This window comes from Saimiri boliviensis, chromosome X (assembly GCF_048565385.1).
Source record: "Saimiri boliviensis isolate mSaiBol1 chromosome X, mSaiBol1.pri, whole genome shotgun sequence".
NCBI lineage: Eukaryota > Metazoa > Chordata > Mammalia > Primates > Cebidae > Saimiri > Saimiri boliviensis.
The window spans coordinates 105,197,770-105,220,586 of record NC_133470.1 but is presented as its reverse complement, the minus strand read 5'-3'; the positions used below and the strand labels follow the sequence as shown (position 1 = coordinate 105,220,586).

Sequence of the window (22,817 nt, the reverse complement as noted above, 5' to 3'; positions counted from 1 at the left end):
TTCAAAATGTGCCTGACACAACAGTGATACATGAAAAAGTAAAGTTGTTACAGGTAGTTAGACAGGCAATGAATGAGCAGGGCAGGAAAGGGCTCTCCCCACCCACTAGGAATGTCCCATGATCTTTCGGCAATTATCACATTGTCTGTCTAAAAATGATAGTTTGGCAGCCAGGGGGAGGCAGTCTCCTGATGGTCCACACCTGTTAACATTAAAAGGGTGAACTGAATGCAGGCCACAGGGAGAAGTAGCTGCTTGGGCATGCGTGTTAAGAGACAAAATGATGAAATAATGATGTTCCGGGTACATGCCACCGGAAAAAGGAAGAAATCTGCAGATGGGCATGTGTAGAACTCCCTGAGCGCATTGTGCAGTGCTCAATTCCAAATGGTAAGGAGAGCACTGCGCATGTGGAAAGCTCACCCTAAAGGAAGAATCATGGGAAAGAAGCGAGCCTGTAAGTTCCCAGGATCAAGGTTAAAAGGTCTTTTTGTTCCCTTGGCCATTCAGGCACCCACTTGGATCTCTTCCAAGGGTTCTTTCTTTTCTTTCTTTCCGGTTCTAAAGCCTTTTAAATAAACGTCCACTCCTGATCTAAAACTTGCCTCAGTCTTTTTTCTGCTTTCTGCCCCTCAGTCTAATCCTTTCTTCTGAGGACGCATGGACTAACGTTGCTGTGGACCCATACGGATATGTCACCTGTTACTCGGGGCAACTTGGTTCTCTACCACCATTAATAAAGTGAGATCATAGGTAATGTTACCTCCAACAGACAAGTACTTTTAAAAGGTAGATTGAGACCTGGGCGCGGTGGCTCAAGCCTGTAATCCCAGCACTTTGGGAGGCCAAGGCAGGTGGATCACGAGGTCAAGAGAAGGAGACCATCCTGGTCAACATGGTGAAACCCCATCTCTACTAAAAATACAAAAAATTAGCTGGGCATGGTGGTGCGTGCCTGTAATCCCAGCTACTCAGGAGGCTGAGGCAGGAGAATTGCCTGAACCCAGGAGGCGGAGGTTGTGGTGAGCCAAGATCGCGCCATTGCACTCCAGCCTGGGTAACAAGAGCGAAACTCCGTCTCAAAAAAAAAAAAAAAAAAAAGGTAGATTGATTTTCAATCCTATTCACTCTTTTTGGTTCCCATCCCTTTATGTGTAGCAACTCCACTAAGAAAAAAAATAATGGCCAGGCACAGTGGCTTATGCCTGTAATCCAGCACATTGGGAGACCAAGACAGGTGGATCACCTAAAGTCAAGAGTTTGAGACCAGTTTGAGATGGTGAAACCCCATCTCTACTAAAAGTAGAAAAATTAGCTGGACAAGGTGGAGCCCGCCTGTAGTCTCAGCTGTTCCAGAGGCTGAGACAAAACAATCCCTTCCTCTTGGGAGACAAAGGATACAGTGAGCTGAGATCGTGCCACTGCACTCCAGGCTGGGTGACAGAGCAAGACTCCAGGTAAAAAAACAAAAACAAAAAACAGCTCTACTGGAAGATGTAAAACTTTAGGTCCTTTCAGTCTCTAGACAACTAGATGCCCTTGAGACTATCAGAAGACATCCTGGCTCCTGCTTTATCACAGCTGGAACAGGCCTGTCTTTGGTGTTCTTGTACTGCTGCATCAAAGGACCCTGATAGAGTAACACGGCCTGAAAGTCTCCTAACACTTGGTCCAAGGGATGGAACATAAAACACACACTCATCCCAACCACACACAGCATCTACTGCCTCAGGAAATACCAGAAGAATAGAATATGTAATGCATGGGAACATGCTGTATTCTATTAAATGATGAGACCATGAGATGAAACTGAGTAATCTCCAAGGGAACTGAACATAGGGAATATGAAGATCATGCCCTGTGGAGCATAAATGGCAGGGAGTAATGACTGCTGTCTGGTCCTCACTCTATGACTTACATCAACTTTTGGCCTACAATGCAACACAATAGAACATGAAGAACTACCTAGTTGTCTGGGAGGGAAGCCAGGGCATAAACCACCAGGGTTTGTAAACTGTTTGCCAAAGAGCTTCTCCATGTTTTAAATAATTTTTTCCTTATTTTACCTTCATCCACCGAATTTATCACCTGAAAAGACAATTTGATGCCATGGAACTTGCTGGACCTGTGACTTTGTGGAGCAAATCATATTCAGACAGACTTAATGAGGAGTGTATTTAATTTCTGGAAGAACAAGATTCCTGAGGAGCAAGGGTGGTTTAGGCCTCATTTTGTTCTCAGATGGAAAGGAAAGTAAAACTTCAATAGTAAGACCAGGTTGCTCCAAACTGGACAAATCTCCTGGCACCCATGTTTAGTAGCGCCTTTGTCTCTGGGCGGCGTTTTTTCAGACAGGAAGGGCGGGAGAAGAGGGCTCCTAGACAGGGCTTCCACGAAGATGTGAAGCGCTACCGCCACCGTGAGGAAACGGTTTGAAGACAGATGCCGCCATTACAGCGTCCTTCCCGGGAAGCTTCGCTTTGGGGGAAGGTCTGATCTGTGCGGAGGTGGAAGAGGATTGGGCTTTAGGCTAGGACTTCTTGGCTTCTCCTCTAAGGTCTTAGGAGATGCCTGGACTTTGGTGGTATCTTGGTGTAGAAACTAGAGAGGGAGAGGCTTAGAGTGAAGCAGTGGTTTCCAGGCGGTCCTGGCACAGGAAGTCGTGGGGCGGGGCCACGGTTCCCCCTGTTGTGGGCAGGGCTGGAGGAACCCACTCAAACACACAGGCAGGCTATTGTGGGCCCCGTCTCCTGTTCCTGCCCCTTAGAACAAGAGTTGGCAGGCTCTCACGTGCTTGCATCTTTCTACGGGTCTTTGAGTCTCTGGTAGCATCAGTACCGTACACAAGGAACAGGGTTTTACCAAGGGCCCTTTACAGGATTTCCTTTCCTTCACTCTTCAGGTTCTATACCAAGATACCGCCAATGTCCACGTTTCTTTTAAGGCCTTAGACGAGAAGTCAAAGATGAGCAGCATGGAGATCAAGCCTCTTCCCCCTCCCCAAGGGCCAGACGTTCCCCAATGGGTAGTCCTCAGTGGAAGGACATTGAAATGGCGTACGGCGTCATTAAACTGCCTCCTCACGGTGGCAGTAGTGCTCTAGATGTGCCAAGAGGTGTCTCGGAGCCCTTTTCTCCCGCCCTTCCTGTCTGAAAAAACGCCACCCAGAGACAAAGGCACAGGAAATATGGCTGCCTTGCTTTTTACCCAGTTTGGAGCCATCTGCTCTTACTGTGTCTCTTTTGCTTTTATTTTCCATCTGAAATCAAACCAAGGCCTAAACCATCCACTCTCATCAGAAATCTTATCCAGATATTTAAATTCCTCCTCACCTAGTCTATGTGATTATAAATTACCACAGTTATAAGTCCAGTACTTTCTATAGCATCAAACTGCCTCCCTCAGGGGATAATGTTGGGGATGAAGGCACAAGGAGAAAATTGCTTGAAGCTTGGAGGTCTTCTCTAGAAAACAAGTTACAAATCCTGGTGATCTCTGACCTGGCTCCCCTCCCAGACAACCAGGGAGTTTATGTTCTAGCTCATCTGCTGTATTGTCGCAACAATTTGGAATGAACCATAGAGAAGGGACCAGATAGCTGTCATGACTGCATGCCATATGTGCTCCACGTGGCATGATACTCATACTACATACATTCAGTTCCTATCAAGGTTATTCAGACTTCCGTCTCATGGTCTCATCATTTAACGTCAAAACACAGCATGTTCCCATGCCACTACATATATTTCAAGTATTTCCTGAGACTTTATGGGGTGTCTGTGTGTGTGTGTGTGTGTGCGCGCGTGTGTGTGTGTGTGTGTGTGTGTGTGTGTCTCTATTTTATAATCTGTCTTCAAGATATAAATCTTACACTATTCTCCCACTAGTTAATTAAAGAATAATGCCTGGCTGGGTGCTGTGGCTCACACCTGTAATCTTAGCACCTTGGGAGGCCAAGGCAGTGGATCACCTGAGGTCAGGAGTTCAAGACTAGCCTGGCCAAGATGGTGAAACCCTATCTCTACTAAAACTATAAAAATTAGCCAGGTGCAGTGGCAGGTTCCTGTAATCCCAACTCCTCGGGAGGTTGAAGCAAAAGAATCACTTACCTGAACCTGGGCGGCAGAGGTTACACTGTGCTGAGATTGCTGCACTCCAGCCTAGGCGACAGAGTGAGGCTCCATCTCAGAAAACAAAATGAAACAATAATGCTTCACGAAGATTTTGAAAAATCCATGTACTAATAAAGAAGAAAGCACTACCATAAAATTTGTCAAGGCAATAAATAAATAAATTTGGATTTGGATTTTTCTCATATATATATATATATATATATATATATATATATATATATACACACACACACACCTTTTCTCTTTGGACCAAAACTCGGTCACCAAGGCTGGAGTGAAACAGGGCCATCTCAGCTCATTGCAACATCCACGTTCAAGTGATTCTCCTGTCTCGGCCTCCTGAGTAGCTGGGATTACAAGCGCATGCCATCAGGCCTAGTTAATTGCTTTGTGTTTTTAGTAGACATGAGGTTTTGCCATGTTGGCCAGGCTGTTCTTGAACTCCGGACCACAAGTGACACAATCACCTTGGCCTCCCAAAGTGCTGGGATTACAGGTGGGAGCCACTATGCCCAGCTATACATACATTCCTAATTTCAGACAAACAACAAACCTGTATTGAAATTCGGTTATACTCGACATTGCGGTTTGGAGCAGATCAAGTGTGTATTTTAACAAAGCTTTCAGGAGCATTAATTCATTTGAATATTATAAATACTAAACATTGTTTTCAATATTTCAAGTCTTCACCGTAAATGAAGGTAAATTGGAAAAATACATGCTCAAAAGCATTCTTTTAGAAAAGTAGACACGATTCATTTTTTGTTTAAATTTTTACAGATACATCGCAATGTGCATACTGGCTCTCTACAATACGTACCTGACTATATGTTTGGTTTAAGGTTATGACATGTTAGAAGCAGAGTAACATACAGTTTGCTTTCTCATTTCTCTTATGGTGTGGTGGGTTTAATCCTCAAGGTTCAATAATATGCTTTTCTCCCTAAATCAGAGGCAGGGAATGGCTGTTTATGAGGACACAGAGAATGCAATTAAGATTTTGTGAGGGGCCGGGTATGGTGGCTGGCGCCTGAAATCCCAGCACTTTGGGAGGCCCAGGAGGGTGGATCACTAGGTCAGGAGTTAGAGACCAGCCTGGCCAATATGGTGAAACCCTGTCTCTACTAAAAATACAAAAATTAGCTGGGCGTGGTGGTGCGTGCCTGTAGTTCCAGCTGTTCAGGAGGCTGAGGCAGGAGAAGCGCTTGAACCTGGAAGGCAGAGGTTGCAATGGGCCAAGATCATGCCACTGCACCCCAGCCTAGGAGACAGAGCAAGACCCCATCTCAAAAAAAAGGACTACCTGGTGTAGGTGAATGACATGTATCCAACCTAAATGGGAATGACAGGCTCATTGCCCCTTCACACTATCCTCCCTTGCAGAAGAAACCAGTCAACCTTCTTGGCACTACCACTGCTACTCGGCTAGGTGGGATTTCCTTCCCAGGCTTCCATCCACTAGTCGGGCATATAGCCTGTATTAAAGATAGTTAGCAAGGGGTGAATAAAAGATCCCTTAGCCTAAATAATTCCAGATTTGGGGTCACCAGCATTTCTACCTTCAGATATGAGACACTGTCCCATAGGTAGGTCCGTATTCTTCCATGAAAATGGTCGGGTCAAACTGTTCCTCCATAGGAGGCAGTATAGCAGCTATCTAAGTCTACTTTAGGTGAAATCCTCTGGAGAGGCAGTTTTTGTCATTCTCAGGAACAAGGGTCATAGAGAAATGCTTCCCAGACGGTCTCCAGGACACTCATGTGTGTCAATAGCATCTATGTCTGCAGGCCATCACTCAACTCAACAAAACCAGCTAGAGGGAGAGCTACACACAGTCAAAGATGTCAAAAAAGCCAGGTTACCCTACAATGCCTTACCCTGCCTGGAATGCCTGTCTGAATCCTCAAAGGTCATGAGAGGTCACCCCCAAACAAGCTCTTGAACCACTGTAATGTCACAGTGCAGAACCAAACTAACATTAATTCCTTTCACTAATAATTCACATAGTGAGATAATAAACTCTGAAGAAGAATGTCATGAGAAACAAGTCACCCATGCAATTTTAGCAACCCGTGTTGATTCTTCAACTACGAGTCATAGAATATCTGGAGGTCTCCACACCAAACGTTGGATATCTTATTAGGAAATGGATTTAAAGCTGGTAAAGAAAATACTAGCTAGGATGCAGTAAATGATTTCCTCACGCCTAAACAATGCCATCATTCTGAGGGACATCGAACAGAAAAGAGCCACCTAACTGCCCTCTTTGACAGAACTGAGATGACATTGGGGTCCCATTATGACAAAAGACTTTCTCCTGAACTTATAAAGTCACAGAAACTGCTGGCTTGTGCACTCCAATAATTGCTTAGGCCTTCCATCGCATTCTTGGCCTGCAACCACTTTAGCACATAGGCTCCCCTAAAAGATGAACTGGCCCACATAGGCATGTCAGTGTATCCCCACTCCTCTACAGAGGTCCCTCTAGCTATAGGCAATGGTGTTTAGAATTTTCCTGTATCAAGGACCATGTGAATGACACTGGGTTCAGATAGATCTTCCCCGGAACTGGCCTGTCCACTGTCATCTAACAATGCTGCTATAAATGTCACAGCCCCGTAACACAGGGACGGCCAGATTGACAAAACTCCCGAGATCATATTCATAACATGAATGCCCCAAGGGTCTGTACTTGGCTTTGTCACTTCTAGTCTTGTCCCCACTATGAGGAAACTGAGGCCCTGTCCCCTATTTCCTGTGCCAAGACTTCCTGGAAGCAGCTGGCTCAGTCCTGGTCCCTCACTCACCAGCTACTTCACTAAGACTTTGCATTTGTCCATTGCTTCTGCCAGGCCTCAGAGAAAATGGTAGGAAGACCAACTTAAGTCTCGGGCCTGTTCAGCCTCCACTGGCTTTTCCTTCTTCAAGTGCTAGGGCTTACGTGGAGGAAACCCTCACGGCTTTGGATGCTACGAAACTATTTCCGCATGATGGCAGTATTGCTCGAGAAAAGCCAACTAACTTTGCTCCAGGCACTCCTCTCCCGCCCATCACATTTCAAAAAAAAAAAAGGCCAAGAGCAGACAAAGACACCGGAAACTATGGCTACCTAACATTTTGCTAAATTTGTGTAAAGGTATTCTACTCTTAGCATTTTGCTTTCGGCTTCCATTGGATATTAAACTGAGATGTAATCCACTCACCCTCATCAAGTATCTCCTCTTTCCAAGAACTCAGTTTCCACACAACCATGTCTTCCCTTTTCTACTCTTCTTCACGCAGCATTATGTCTGCTGTGTTTTATTATAAAGTCAAGTTATCTTGTAGTACTGGGGCAGATCTCAGAGATTCCTGCCTAAGGAAACAAACAAAAATAAACCCACAAATGTTGACACCTAAGGTCTCGGAGAAGGGCGAATCTAAGCACCAGGCCATGTGATTCTTGTCGTGACTCCTCCCTACCCAGGTTCTCTGGGAGTTCTATTTCATGTTCTGATCTAGGCATTAGGCTTTATATGATGAATGGAAGATTGACATTTAGTGGAGCTCTAAGATAAGGGTCCAGATAGCACTCAAACTTGACAATGACACAGAACCCAACTTGATTGGACACAAATACAGGAAAGACTATAAATTTCAATCAGATGGCTCACAGGATTTTGTCTCATGGTTTCATTATTTAACACTGGAACACAAACATTTTTCTGTGCCATTAAATGGCCTTAGCTTAAGACTGTGCCATATAACTTTGGTGTATACGTGTTACTATTTTCCAGTTAGGATTCGGGCCTGTATTTTCACATTAGTAACAAAAAGGTGGAATTTGCAAAGAAGTGAAAAAAAAAAAAAAACCTATGTGCTGAGCAAGAGAAAAGCAATTTCATAAAACTGTGTATTAAACACTGATACCCTTTACCATATTTATTCCGTTTTTCAACACATAGATAAAAAGTTCTATATATACAGTCAACACAATGAATTTACATTTAAATTGGATTTAGCTATACACTGTTTTTAGTATAAATATTCCATAATATGAATTAAGATTCTCATTCTAAAATTTGATTTCTCACCAGTGTTTGACATTGTCGTATAAAATTTGCGATTTCTGGATTTTGAACAATAAAATATTTGCAAAGAACTATGTGATTGGACTAGTCATTAAGAAATAAGATCTCACTTTGCTGTCTATAATCTACATAATCTATTTATACATAAATAAACACATAAATATGTATTTTACATAGTTATAACTCTGAAAATTAGGATTTTAAAATTATTCTTGAATTTTTATCTCTAATTCTTGCTTTCAACTTTTGTCTTTAAAATCTCAAAAGAAAGAAAAGAAAATTAATAAATGATCATTGAAATAGGCATTTCTCATATTCAGTCACTTAGATGTGAACCTCAAGAAAACTGTAAGACGGATGCATTCACACCACTCTCATGCAGCTATAATGTTTCATTAATGTCTCTGCTTATATAACTATGAATTAAAGATATGTATTTGTTGGCCAAAAATACCATATTCAAACACATACTCAGTATTAACATTGACCATGATTTAATATATATGGCATTGGCCAGACGCAGTGGCTCACAACTGTAATCCCAGCACTTTGTGAGACTGAGGCAGGAGGATTGCTTGAGCCTGAGAGTTCAAGACCAATTTAGCAATTAGCGATTTAGGCAATTTCACGAGTCCCTGTCTCTACAAAATATAGCTAGGCATGGTGGCATGTACCTGTAGTCCCAGCTACTCATGAGGTGGTGGTGGGAGGATCACCTGTGTCCAGGGAGGTTGAGGCTACGTTGATCCATGATCATGCCACTGCACTCTAGCCTGGGCAATAGAGTCTGATCCTGTGGGAAAAACATATATATTATATTTAAACATTTGTATAAGCATATAAACAGATATGAATACACACAAAGTCCCACACACATTTTACTTTCAATATAATTGGATTCATACTGTTTGAAATTTTATACAAAATCTTTAGCATCACCTTATAATCTTTGAGTATATCCATATCAATATATGCTTTTGAGTGCTTGAGTTTTTTTACATTTTACTCTAGGAGAACTTTAAGAAATTATAAGCAAAAAACATATGGTAGGTCAAACATAGTGAGAAGAAAGAATCACTTTTACAATGTCTGGGCTATGTATCATGATCTGTTCCTTTGCACAAATAACATGTACATTTATAAACTAAGGTTCAAATTCCCCTGTAGTATAATTGCTGAAACAGATTTTCTTCACTGATAACTTCAGTAATTTTCAAATATAATTATCATTCTTGGAAATAATGACAGGTTTAAAAATATTGGCACATTTTAAAACTGTGTTGGTGTAATTCATGTAACATACAAGTAACCATTAAAATGTGTGAGATTTAGTGGCATTTAGTACATTCATAATGCAGTGCAAGCATTACTTCTATCTATTGGCAACTCATTTTCATTACCACAAAAGAAAACCCTGGACCCATTAAGCAGTCATTCCCCATTGGACTCTCTGGCCAGCCCCCAGCAAACACTTATCTACTTCCCCCCACTACTGATCATCACAATAAAGTGCCTCCATCATGTGTCTCATAGAGGCTATTCTAATGCACATTGCAGGCAGCAGTATACAAGCATTCCTCTTTCCTTGCCTCCTAGCCAACATCTGTTACTTTCTTTTTTGTAAGAGACATTTGAACTGGTGTAGTATGGTATCCCATTGCAGTTTTGATTTGCATTTCCCTGATGATTAGTGATGTTGAGCATTTTTTCATGTATCTGTTGGCCATCTGTATGTCTTTCTTTCAGAAATGTCTATTCAGATCGTTTGCCCATTTGTAAATCAGATAATTTGTGTGGGTTTTTTTTTTTTTTTTTTTTTTGCTATTAAGCTGAATTTGCAAAGATATTCTCTTTCTGTAGGTTGTCTTTTCACTTTGTTTTCTTTGCTGTGCAGAAGCTTTCTAGCTTGATTTACTCTCATTTGTGTATTTATGCTTTGATTTCCAGTGCTTTTGAGGTCTCCTACAAAAAATCGTTGCCCAAAATGATGTCTTAAAGCACTTTCCCAGTCTTTTCTTCTAGTAATTTCATGTTTTCAGGTCTTTTCTTAAATTTGTGATTTGTTTTGTGGCCTAACATATGTTCTATACTGGAGAATGTTCCATGTGCTGATGACAAGAATGTATATTCTACAGCAATTGGATGAAATATTCTGTAAATGTCAGTTAAATCCATTTATTTGGTCTAGAGTATATTTTAAATCCAATGTTTCTTTGTCTGGATAAGCTGTCCATTGCTTAAAGTGGAATACTGACATCTCCCAGTATTGTTGTACACCAGTCTGTCTCTCCATTTAGATCTCCAAATGTTTGCCTTCTATATTTGTATGTTCAGGTGTTGGGTACATACCTATTTTCAATTGTCAAATCCTCTTGGCCAGGCACGGGGGCTCACACCTGTAATTACAGCACTTTGGGAGGCTGAGGAGGGCAGATCAAACTCCTGAGGTCAGGAGTTTGAGACCAGCCTGGCCAATATGGTGTAACCCTACCTCTACTAAAAATACAAAAAATTAGCTAGGTGTGGCAGTGGGTCCCTGTAATCCCAGCTACCCATGAGGCTGAGGTAGGAGAATTGCTTGAACCTGGGAGGTAGAAGTTGCAGTGAGCTGAGATGGCGTCATTGCACTCCAGCCTGGGCAACAAGAGCGAAACTCCGTCTCAAAAAAAAAAAAAAAAAAAATCCTCTTGCTGAACTGGCATTTTCATTGTTATCCAGTAACCTTCTTTGTCTCTCCTTACAGTTTTTGACTTTAATCTATTTTATGTAAGTATAGCTTTTCCTGTTCTTCTTCTATTCCTGTTCATTTTTATGTTGCTACTGATGTCCCTCTCTGGTTTGAGGTCTTCTTTGTCTAAGTAAAAGAGGAGTCCCCACATTTAATACGCTGGGGTTGGTAGCTTCAACTCCAGTTTTAATCTCAGACTGCCCCCTCAGGGATTTTTCTTCCTACAGGCAGTCAGGATGCCTCCTAGGGATTGAGGCCAGAATAGCATTCCTGCAAAGGACACCAAAATGGAAGAAAAGCTAGCTCTCTACATTGCTCTCACATTTTACAGAAGAAACTGTGAGTCTAGGGGGACTTCTTTCTGCTTTTTTGTTTTTGGGATGGAGTCTCACTATGTCCCCCAGGCTGAAGTGTAGCGGCGTGATCTCAGCTCATAGCAACATCCGCCTCCCCGGTTCAAATAATTCTCCTGTCTCACCTTCCAGAGTTGCTGGGATTACAGGTGCACACAACCATACCACCACCCCTCCCCACCCTGTTTAATTTTTGTATTTATAGTAGAGATGGAGTTTCACCATATTGGTCAGGCTGGTCTCAAACTCCTGACCTCAGGTGATCCACCTGCCTAGGCCTCTCAAAGTGCTGGGATTACACATGTGGGACATCGCACCCAGCCAAGGGGGACTTTTCTACATGGTGCCTAGCAGCTTTAGGTTGGGGAATCATGGAGAGAGAAGTCCTTTAGTCTTTCCAGCTGCTCATACTTTTTCACTTCCTTGTGGCCCCACAGATCGTCACAGTCTCAATTTTCAGTTCTGGAATATTGTTGGTGATAATCTTATCTCTACACAGCTGTTTTTAGTTTTCTTTGCAGTAAAATCAGACCACTTCTACTCCAGCATATTGCTGATACCACTCTCCCTTTGCCTATTTTTTTTACAATTGGATTGTCTCTGTTTTTGAGTTTTAACAGTTTTTTGTTTTCATTAGATATTAGATGTTTATAAATAATTGATTTGCAAATATTTTCTCCCATTCTATAAGTTGGATTTTCAAGTCCTGAATTCTGTACTTTGATGCAAAAGGTTTTTAATTTCAGGGAAGCCCAATTTATCTTTTCTTTTGTTATTGGTGCTTTTGGTGGTATAGCTAAAAAATTACTGCCAAATCTAAAGTCGTGAAGATTTATCCCTATAATTTCCCTGAAGGTTTTATAGTTTTAGCTCTTATCTTTAGACATTGGACACATTTTGAGTTAATTTTTGCGTATGATGTGAGGTAGAGGTCTCAGTTCATCCTTTTCCATGTGGATAACCAGCTGTCTAAGCACTATTTGTTAAAGACTTTAATAACTTCTCATAAAATGACCTTAATTACTTTGTTAAAACTGACGTGACCATGTCTGGGTTTATTTCCAGACTCTCCGTCTCTTCCACTAATCACTGTGTGTGTTCTTATTTGATCATCACACTGCTTTGATTACTCTAGCTTTCATAGTAAGTTTTGAAATCTAGAAGTGTGAGTCTTCGACCTTGCTTTTTCTTGTTCAAAGTTTACATTGGTTATCAGATCTCTTGCAATTTAATAGGATCTTTAGAATTTGGGCTCTTCTTTTTTGTTTTTGTTTTTGTTTTTAAGAATGCTCATTGGGATAACAATAAAGATTACATTAAATCTACACATCTTTTGGGTAGAATTGCCATGTTAAAAATAGTTAGTCTTGAGACCCATTACCACAGGATATTCTTTTTTTTTTTTTTTGAGACAGAGTTTCGCTCTTGTTACCCAGGCTGGAGTGCAATGGCGCGATCTCGGCTCACCGCAACCTCCGCCTCCTGGGTTCAGGCAATTCTCCTGCCTCAGCCTCCTGAGTAGCTGGGATTACAGGTACACGCCACCATGCCCAGCTAAGTTTTTGTATTTTTTTTAGTAGAGACGGGTTTTCACTATGTTGACCGGGATGGTCTCGATCTCTTGACCTCGTGATCCACCCGCCTCAGCCTCCCAAAGTGCTGGGATTACAGGCTTGAGCCACCGCGCCTGGCCCAATCAAGCTTATCTTTAACAACTTCTCCAATATTTTGTGATTTTCAATGTACAAGACTTTCATCTATTTAGTTATTGTCCTACAATTGTGATTCATTTTGATGCTACTGTAAATGATACTGCTTTCTTAATTTAATTTTCAGATTACCGATTGCTAGTGTACACAACTACGACTGATTTTTCAGAGTTAATTTATCTATGCTATGCTTGCTGGATATTGTTCACTAGCCCTACTACTGGTTTTCTGGGGTTTTAAGCACTTTTTTATTTTTATTTTTTTGAGACTGGAGTCTTGTTCTGTCACCCAGGCTGGAGTACAACGGCACCATCTTGGCTTACTGCAACCTTTGCCTCAGGGGATCAAACAATTCTCTCACCTCAGCCTCCCAAGTAGCTGGGATTACAGGCATCCGCCATCATGCCTGGCTAATTTTTGTAGAGATGAGATTTCACCATGTTGGCTAGGCTGTTCTTGAACTCCTGACCTCAAGGGATCCACGTGTGTCGACCTCTCAAAGTGCTGGGACTTGGGAGGCCGACGCATGTGGATCACTTGAAGTCAGGAGTTCAAGAACAGCCTTTAAGATTTTTTAGAAGATCATTGTATTTGTGAAGAGAAATAATTTTTATTTTCTCTCTCCAACTTGGATGCCTTTTATATATCTTCATTGCCTGATGACCCTGGCTAGAATTTTAAGTATAATGTTCAGTAGAAGTGGCAAAAGTGGGCGCTCTTCTCCTGTTCATGATTTTAGGTGCAAAGCTTTCAGTCCTTCCCTCTTGAGTATATTATTAGCTGTAGGTTTTTAATAAATACCCCATATATCGTGCTGAGAAAATTATCGAATTTGTAGAAACACTCATGCTTTTTCAAAATGTGCCTGACATAATAGTAATACATGAAAAAGTTGTTACAGGTAGTTAGATAGGCAATGAGCAGGGCAGGAAAGGGCTCACCCCCACCCATTACGAATGTTCCATGATCTTTCGGCAATTATCACATTGCCTCTCTGAAAATGATAATTTGGCAGCCAGGGAGAGGCAGTCTCCTGATGGTCCACACCTGCTAATATTAAAAGTGTGAATTGAACACAGGCCACAGGGAGAAGTAGCTTCTTGGGCATGCATGTTAAGAGACAAAATGATGAAATATGATGTTCCCGGTACACGCCACCGGAAAAAGGAAGAAATCTGCAGATGGGCATGTGTAGAACTCCCTGAGCGCATTGTGCAGTGCTCAATTCCAAATGGTAAGGAGAGCACTGTGCATGTGGAAAGGAAGAATCTAAAGGAAGAATCATGGGAAAGAAGCGAGCCTGTAAGGTCCCAGGATCAAGGTTAAAAGGTCTTTTTGTTCCCTTGGCCATTCAGGCACCCACTTGGATCTCTTCCAAGGGTTCTTTCTTTCCTTTCTTTCCGGTTCTAAAGCCTTTTAAATAAACGTCCACTCCTGCTCTAAAACTTGCCTCAGTCTCTTTTCTGCTTTCTGCCTCTCAGTCCAATCCTTTCTTCTGAGGATGCATGGACTGACGTTGCTGTGGACCCATACGGATATGTCGCCTGTTACTCGGGGCAACTCGGTTCTCTACCACCATTAACGAAGTGAGATCATGGGTAATATTACCTCCAACAGACAAGTACTTTTAAAAGGTAGATTGATTTTCAATCCTTTTCACTCTTTTTGGTTCCCATCCCTTTATGTGTAACAACTCCACTGAGAAAATAAATAAATAGAATAGCTGGGAATGGTGGCTTATGCCTGTAATCCTAGCACGTTGGAAGGCCGAGGCAGGTGGATCACCTGAGGTCAGGAGTTCAAGACCAGCCTGACCAACATGGTAAAACCCATCTCTACTAAAAATACAAAAATTAGCCCAGTGTAGTGGAGCCCACTTGCAGTCCCAGTTGTTCAGGAGGCTGAGACAAGAGAATCCCTTCAACCTGGGAGATGGAGAATGAAGTGAATCGAGATCGTGCCACTGCAATCTGCCCTGGGCAACAGAGAAAAATTCCATCTAAAAAACAAACAAACAACAACAACAACAACAACAACAAAAACAGCTCTACTAGAAGACATAAAACTTTTGGTCCTTCCAGTCTCTAGACAACTAGATGTCCTTGAGACTATCAGAAAACATCCTGGCTCCTGCTTTATCATACCTGGAATAGGCCTGTCTTTGGTGTTCTCATACTGGTGCCTCAAAGGACCATGATAGAATAACACTGTCTGAAAGCCTTCTAACACTTGCTCCAAGAGAGAGAACATAACACACACGTATCCACACCACACACAGCATCTAATGTCTCAAGAAATACTTCAAGAATATTTGATGCATGGGAACATGTTGTGTTCTATTGTTAAATGATAAGACCATGAGATGAAACTGAGTAATTTCAAAAGGAACTGAACATACGGACTATGAGGATCTCACCATGTGGAGCATATATGGCAGGGAGTAATGACTGCTGTCTGGTCCTCACTCTATGGCTTATGCCAAATGTTGACTACAATGCAACACATGAGGTCAGAATATGAAGAACTACCTAGTTGTCTGGGAGGGAAGCCAGGGTATAAACCACCAGGGTTTGTAAACTGTTTGCCCAAGATCTCCTCCAAGTTTCAAATAATTTTCTTCTTATTGCACTTGACCCACTAAATTTATCACCTGAAGGAGACAATTTGATGCCATGGAACTTGCTGGACCTGTGACTTTGTGGAGCAAATCATATTCAGACAGACTTAATGAGGAGTGTATTTAATTTCTGGAAGAACAAGATTCCTGAGGAGCAAGGGTGGTTTAGGCCTCATTTTGTTCTCAGATGGAAAGGAAAGTAAAACCTCAATAGTAAGACCAGGTTGCACCAAACTGGACAAATCTCCTGGCACCCATGTTTAGTAGCGCCTTTGTCTCTGGGCGGCGTTTTTTCAGACAGGAAGGGAGGGAGAAGAGGGCTCCTAGACAGGGCTTCCACGAAGATGTGAAGCGCTACCGCCACCGTGAGGAAACGGTTTGAAGACAGATTCCGCCATTACAGCGTCCTTCCCGGGAAGCTTCGCTTTGGGGGAAGGTCTGATCTGTGCGGAGGTGGAAGAGGATTGGGCTCCGAGCTAGGTCTTCTTGGCTTCTCCTTTAAGGTCTTAAGAGATGCCTGGACAATGATGCTACCTCGGTGTAGAAACTGGAGACTGAAGGGCTTGGAGTGAAGCAGTGGCTGCCAGGCGGTCCTGGCACAGGAAGTTGGGGGCGGGGCCTCGGTTCTGCCTGGTATGGGCAGGACTTCAGGAACCCACTAAAAGACCAATGCTGGCTCTTGTGGGCCTCTGTCTCCTGTTCCTGCCCCTTGGAGCAAGACCTGGCCAGCTTTCCCATGGTATCATCTTGCTACAGCTCTTCGGGTCTCTTGCGGAATCAGTATCCTCGCACAATAAACAGGGTTCTTCCAGGGGAAAGTTACAAGATTTGCTTTCCTTCCCTCTCCAGGTTCTTTACCGAGATACTGCTCTGTCCAGATCTGATTTACCGCCTTCGACAGGAAGGCAAGAAGGACCAGCAAGGAGGCCAAGCTTTCTTCCACCTCCCCACAGACCACACCTTCGCGAACAGGTAGTCCTCGGGGGAAAGACATTGACATGGCATAGGGTGTCTTTAAACTACTACATAACGGTGGCAGTAGTGCTCTAGATGTGCCAAGACTTGACTTGAAGCCCTCTTCTCCCGCCCTCCCTGTCTGAAAAAAAGCCACCCAGATACAAAGGCACAAGGCAACATGGCTGCCTTGCTTTTGTCCAGTTTAGAGCCATGTGGTCTTACTGTGGTACTTTTGCTTTTGATTTCCATCTGAAATTAAACCAAGGCCTAAACCGCTCACCCTCATCAGGAATCTTTTATTCTTTCAGAAACTTAAAATCCTCCTAACCTAGTCTATATGATTATGAATTACCTCATAGTTACAGGTCCGGTAGCCTTGACAGCATCAAACTGTCTCCTCCGGGGACAAATTTGGGCACGAAGACACAAGGATAAAATTGCTTGGGGCTCAGAAGAGATCTGTAGGAAACAACATACAAACTCTGGTTGGTCTCTGACCTGGTTCCCTTCGCAGACAACCAGGGAGTTTGTTCTAGCTCATGTGTTGCTTTGTAGGCAATAATTCGGCATGAACCATAGAGGAAGGATCACAAATCTGTCATGACTGCATCCATATGTGCTCCACATGGCATGAGACTCATAGTCCACAGTTCAATTCCTGTCGCGGTTAGTCAGAGTTTCACATCATGGTCACGTCATTTAACATCAAAACACAGCATGTTCCCATGCCGCTACATATTCCTCAGGTATTTCCTGAGACTTTATGGGGTGTGTCTGTTTTTGTGTGTGTGTCTTTTTTTAATAATTTGTATTTTAGATATAAGTCTTACAGTATTTTCCTACTAGATAATTAAAGAATAATACTTGACAAAGATTGAGAAAAATCAATGTACTAATAAAGAAGAAAAGCACTACCATACAATTTGTCAACGCAAAAAACAACCATTTGGATTATTTATGTGTATGTGTGTGTGTATGTGTACTTTTTCTTTTTTAGGGACGAAAACTTTCTCTGTCACCCATGCTATAGTGCGATGGCACAATATCAGCTCATTGCAGCCTCCAGGTTCAAGCTTATCTCCTGCCTCAGTCTCCTGAGTAGCTGGGATTATGAGCACAAGCTGCCAGGCCTAGTTAATTCTTTTGTATTTTTAGTAGACATGGGTTTTACCATGTTGGCCAATACCAGCACTTTGGGAGGCCCAGGAGGGTGGATCACTAGGTCAGGAGTTAGAGACCAGCCTGGCCAATATGGTGAAACCCTGTCTCTACTAAAAATACAAAAATTAGCTGGGCGTGGTGGTGCGTGCCTGTAGTTCCAGCTGCTCAGGAGCCTGAGGCAGGAGAGTCACTTGAACCCAGGAGGCAGAGGTTGCAGTGAGCCAAGATCATGCCACTGCACCCCAGCCTGGGAGACAGAGCAAGACCCCATCTCAAAAAAAAGGACTACCTGGTGTAGGTGAATGACATGTATCCAACCTAAATGGGAATGACAGGCTCATTGCCCCTTCACACTATCCTCCCTTGCAGAAGAAACCAGTCAACCTTCTTGTCACTACCACTGCTACTCGGCTAGGTGGGATTTCCTTCCCAGGCTTCCATCCACTAGTCGGGCATATAGCCTGTATTAAAGATAGTTAGCAAGGGGTGAATAAAAGATCCCTTAGCCTAAATAATTCCAGATTTGGGGTCACCAGCATTTCTACCTTCAGATATGAGACACTGTCCCATAGGTAGGTCCGTATTCTTCCATGAAAATGGTCGGGTCAAACTGTTCCTCCATAGGAGGCAGTATAGCAGCTATCTAAGTCTACTTTAGGTGAAATCCTCTGGAGAGGCAGTTTTTGTCATTCTCAGGAACAAGGGTCATAGAGAAATGCTTCCCAGACGGTCTCCAGGACACTCATGTGTGTCAATAGCATCTATGTCTGCAGGCCATCACTCAACTCAACAAAACCAGCTAGAGGGAGAGCTACACACAGTCAAAGATGTCAAAAAAGCCAGGTTACCCTACAATGCCTTACCCTGCCTGGAATGCCTGTCTGAATCCTCAAAGGTCATGAGAGGTCTCCCCCAAACAAGCTCTTGAACCACTGTAATGTCACAGTGCAGAACCAAACTAACATTAATTCCTTTCACTAATAATTCACATAGTGAGATAATAAACTCTGAAGAAGAATGTCATGAGAAACAAGTCACCCATGCAATTTTAGCAACCCGTGTTGATTCTTCAACTACGAGTCATAGAATATCTGGAGGTCTCCACACCAAAGGTTGGATATCTTATTAGGAAATGGATTTAAAGCTGGTAAAGAAAATACTAGCTAGGATGCAGTAAATGATTTCCTCACGCCTAAACAATGCCATCATTCTGAGGGACATCGAACAGAAAAGAGCTAACCTATGTGGCCTTCTTGAGAGAACTGAGATGACATTGGGGTCCCATTATGACAAAAGACTTTCTACTGAACTTATAAAGTCACAGAAACTGCTGGCTTGTGCACTCCAATAATTGCTTAGGCCTTCCATCGCATTCTTGGCCTGCAACCACTTCAGCACATCGGCTCCCCTAAAAGATGAACTGGCCCACATAGGCATGTCAGTGTATCCCCACTCCTCTACAGAGGTCCCTCTAGCTATAGGCAATGGTGTTTAGAATTTTCCTGTATCAAGGACCATGTGAATGACACTGGGTTCAGATAGATCTTCCCCGGAACTGGCCTGTCCACTGTCATCTAACAATGCTGCTATAAATGTCACAGCCCCGTAACACAGGGACGGCCAGATTGACAAAACTCCCGAGATCATATTCATAACATGAATGCCCCAAGGGTCTGTACTTGGCTTTGTCACTTCTAGTCTTGTCCCCACTATGAGGAAACTGAGGCCCTGTCCCCTATTTCCTGTGCCAAGACTTCCTGGAAGCAGCTGGCTCAGTCCTGGTCCCTCACTCACCAGCTACTTCACTAAGACTTTGCATTTGTCCATTGCTTCTGCCAGGCCTCAGAGAAAATGGTAGGAAGACCAACTTAAGTCTCGGGCCTGTTCAGCCTCCACTGGCTTTTCCTTCTTCAAGTGCTAGGGCTTACGTGGAGGAAACCCTCACGGCTTTGGATGCTACGAAACTATTTCCGCATGATGGCAGTATTGCTCGAGAAAAGCCAACTAACTTTGCTCCAGGCACTCCTCTCCCGCCCATCACATTTGAAAAAAAAGAAAAAGGCCAAGAACAGACAAAGACACCAGAAATTATGGCTACCTAACATTTTGCTAAATTTGTGTAAAGGTATTCTACTCTTAGCATTTTGCTTTCAGCTTCCATTGGATATTAAACTGAGATGTAATCCACTCACCCTCATCAAGTATCTCCTCTTTCCAAGAACTCAGTTTCCACACAACCAAGCCTTCCCATTTCTTCTCTTCTTCACTCAGCATTGTATCTGCACTTTTCTATTATGATATCAAATTGTCTTGTCATATTGTGAACAGAACTCAGGGATCCATGCTTAAAGAGAAAGAAAAATAAAGTGTTGACATTTAAGGTCTTGGAGGAGACCAAACTGAGGCACCGGGCCACGTGGTTCTTGTCCTGACTCCCTACCCAGGTTCCCCGGGAGTTTTACTCCATGTTCTGACCTAGCCAGTAGGCCTTGTAAGTTGAGAGGGAGGCCACTGTTTAGTGGGGCTCTAACATAACAGTCCAGATAGCTCTCGAGCTGGACAGACACACAGACCCCTATTTGAATGTACACAAATACAATGATGAGTATAAATGCTAATCAGATGGATCCCAGGATTTTGTCTTATGGTTTCATTATATAACATTGGAACACAAACATTTTCCTGGGCCATTAAACTGCAATGGCTTTCAACTGTGTCCTATGAGTTTGCTTTGTGTATATGTTACTGTTTATCAGTTAGGAAATCAGTCCTATATTTTCATATTAGTAACAAAGAGGTGGGATTTGCAAAGAAGTTTAAAAAAATGTGCTGATAAAGAGAAAAGCAAGGCCACACAACTGTGTATTAAATACTGAGATTGTGCCACTGCATTCCTGCCTAGGCAACAGAGGGAGAGTCCATCTTAGAAAAAAAAATTAGATTTAGATATGTATTGTATTTTAGAGTAAAAATTTTCATTTTGAAATTTGATTCCTGACCAGTTTTTGCCATTGTCACATAAAATTTTCAATTTCTTGATTTTAGACAATAAATTACCAGAAAAGAACTTTGTGATTGTACCAGTCATTAAACAGTAAGTTCTGTTTGCTCTTTTTAATCTAAAATGTGTTTATACCTAAATGCATATAAATATGTATATCATACATACTTATACCTCTGAAAACTTAGGAATTTTAAGTTATTCTTGAGATTTTAACTCTAATTTTTTTGTTTTGAGATGGAGTTTCCCTCTTGTTGCTCAGGCTGGAGTGCGATGACACAATCTTGGCTTATTGCAAGTTCTGCCTCCCAGGTTCAAGCGATTCTTCGGCCTCAGTTTCCTTTGTAGCTGGGATTACAGGCACATGCCACAACTCCCAGCTAATTTTTAGTAGAAACAGAACTTCACCATGTTGATCAGGCTGTCCTCAAACTCCTGACCACATGATCCACCTGCCTTGGCCTCCCAAAGTGCTGGGATTACAGGCATTAGCCATTGTGCCCAGCCTTAGCTCTAATTCTTACCTTTGAATTTTATCTTTAAAAACTGAAAAGAAGGAAGACAAAATTCAATAAATGGTGATTTAAATAGGCATCTCTCACATTCAGTCACTTAGATATGAATAAGAAAACTGTAAGATGGATGCATTCACACCACTCACATGCAGCTACAATGTTTCATTAATGTCTCTGGTATGTAACTATGAATTAAAGATATGAATTTGTTGGCCAGTAATATCATATTTAAACATATACTCAGTATAATACTGACTATAATATAAAATATACGGCATTGGCCTGATGCAGTGGCTCATGACTACTGTAATCCCAACACTTTGAGAGGCTGAGGCAAGAGGATTGCTTGAGCCTGAGAGCTTGAGACCATCCCAGGCAATTTAGCAAGACCCTATATCTCTACAAAAAATACAAAATATAGCTGGGCATGGTGGCATGCATCTGTAGACCCAGCTACTCAGGAGGTGGAGGTAAGAGGATCACCTGAGCCCAGGGAGGTCGTGGCTGCAGGGAGCCATGATCACACCACTGCACTCCAGCCTGGATGACAGGGTGAGACCCTGTCTTAAAAATAAAACATATATAAGGCATTTAAAAATCTATATATGCAAATAAACAGATATGAATACACACAGAGTTGCACACACAATTTACATTGAAATAACTGGATTCATACTGTTGGAAATTTTGTACAAAATCTTCGGCATCACTTTATAATCTTTGACTATATTCATATCAATATATGCTTTTGAGTGAGATTTTTAAAATATTTTACTCTACAAGAACTTTAAGAAAACATATGGTAGGTCAAACATAATGAGAAGAAATAATCACTTTAAATATGTCTGTGCTACGTATTATGGTCTCTTTCCTATGCATATAGTATGTACATTTATAAACTAATGTTCAAATTTCCCTGTAGTATAATTGTTAAAACAAGTTTTCTCCACCGATAACTTGAGTACTTTTCAAATATAATTAGTTATTTTTGGAAATAATGATAGGTTTAAAAATATTGGCTCTTGTTAAAACTGTGTTGGTAAAATTCATGTAACATAAAATTAGCCACTAAAATATGTCAAATTCAGCAGAATTTAGTACATTCACAACGCAGTGCAAGCATTACCTCTATCTAGTGGCAACTCATTTTTATTACCACAAAAGAAAACCCTGGACCCATTAAGCAGTCATTCTCATTCCACTCTCTGCCCAGCCCCTAGCAAACACTAATCTACTTTCCCTCACCACTGATCATTGCATTAAGTGGCCTTTTTTGTCTTTCTTCTTTCATTTAGCATGTTTTCAAATTTCATCCATGTTGTAATATATGTCAGTACTTCATTTGCTTTCGTAGCTGAATAATATCCATATGTAGATATCACATTGTGTCTATCCATTCATCAACTGATGGATGTTTGCTTGTGTTCACCTTTAGGGTATTGTTAATAAATATATACAGTGAGTATATACATGTACTTGTTTGAGTATTTGTTTTCAATCGTTTGCGGTGTATACTTAGGAGTAGAGTTGCTAGCTCATATGGTTCCTTCTGTGTTTAAATTTTTGAAGTACT

General features: G+C 42.0%; 1 long non-coding RNA gene across 1 annotated transcript in view; it reads right to left on the bottom strand.

Moving 5' to 3' along the window:
- Positions 1-22,817, bottom strand: part of LOC141582784 (uncharacterized) — an 88,247-nt gene that overhangs the window by 23,884 nt on the left and 41,546 nt on the right. Inside the window, exons 4-6 of the long non-coding RNA XR_012515659.1 lie at positions 19,921-20,072; positions 8,878-8,996; positions 7,337-7,488 (exon numbers count right to left, since the gene is read on the bottom strand). This is a non-coding gene — a long non-coding RNA (uncharacterized LOC141582784). The remainder of the gene's footprint in view (positions 1-7,336; positions 7,489-8,877; positions 8,997-19,920; positions 20,073-22,817) is intronic.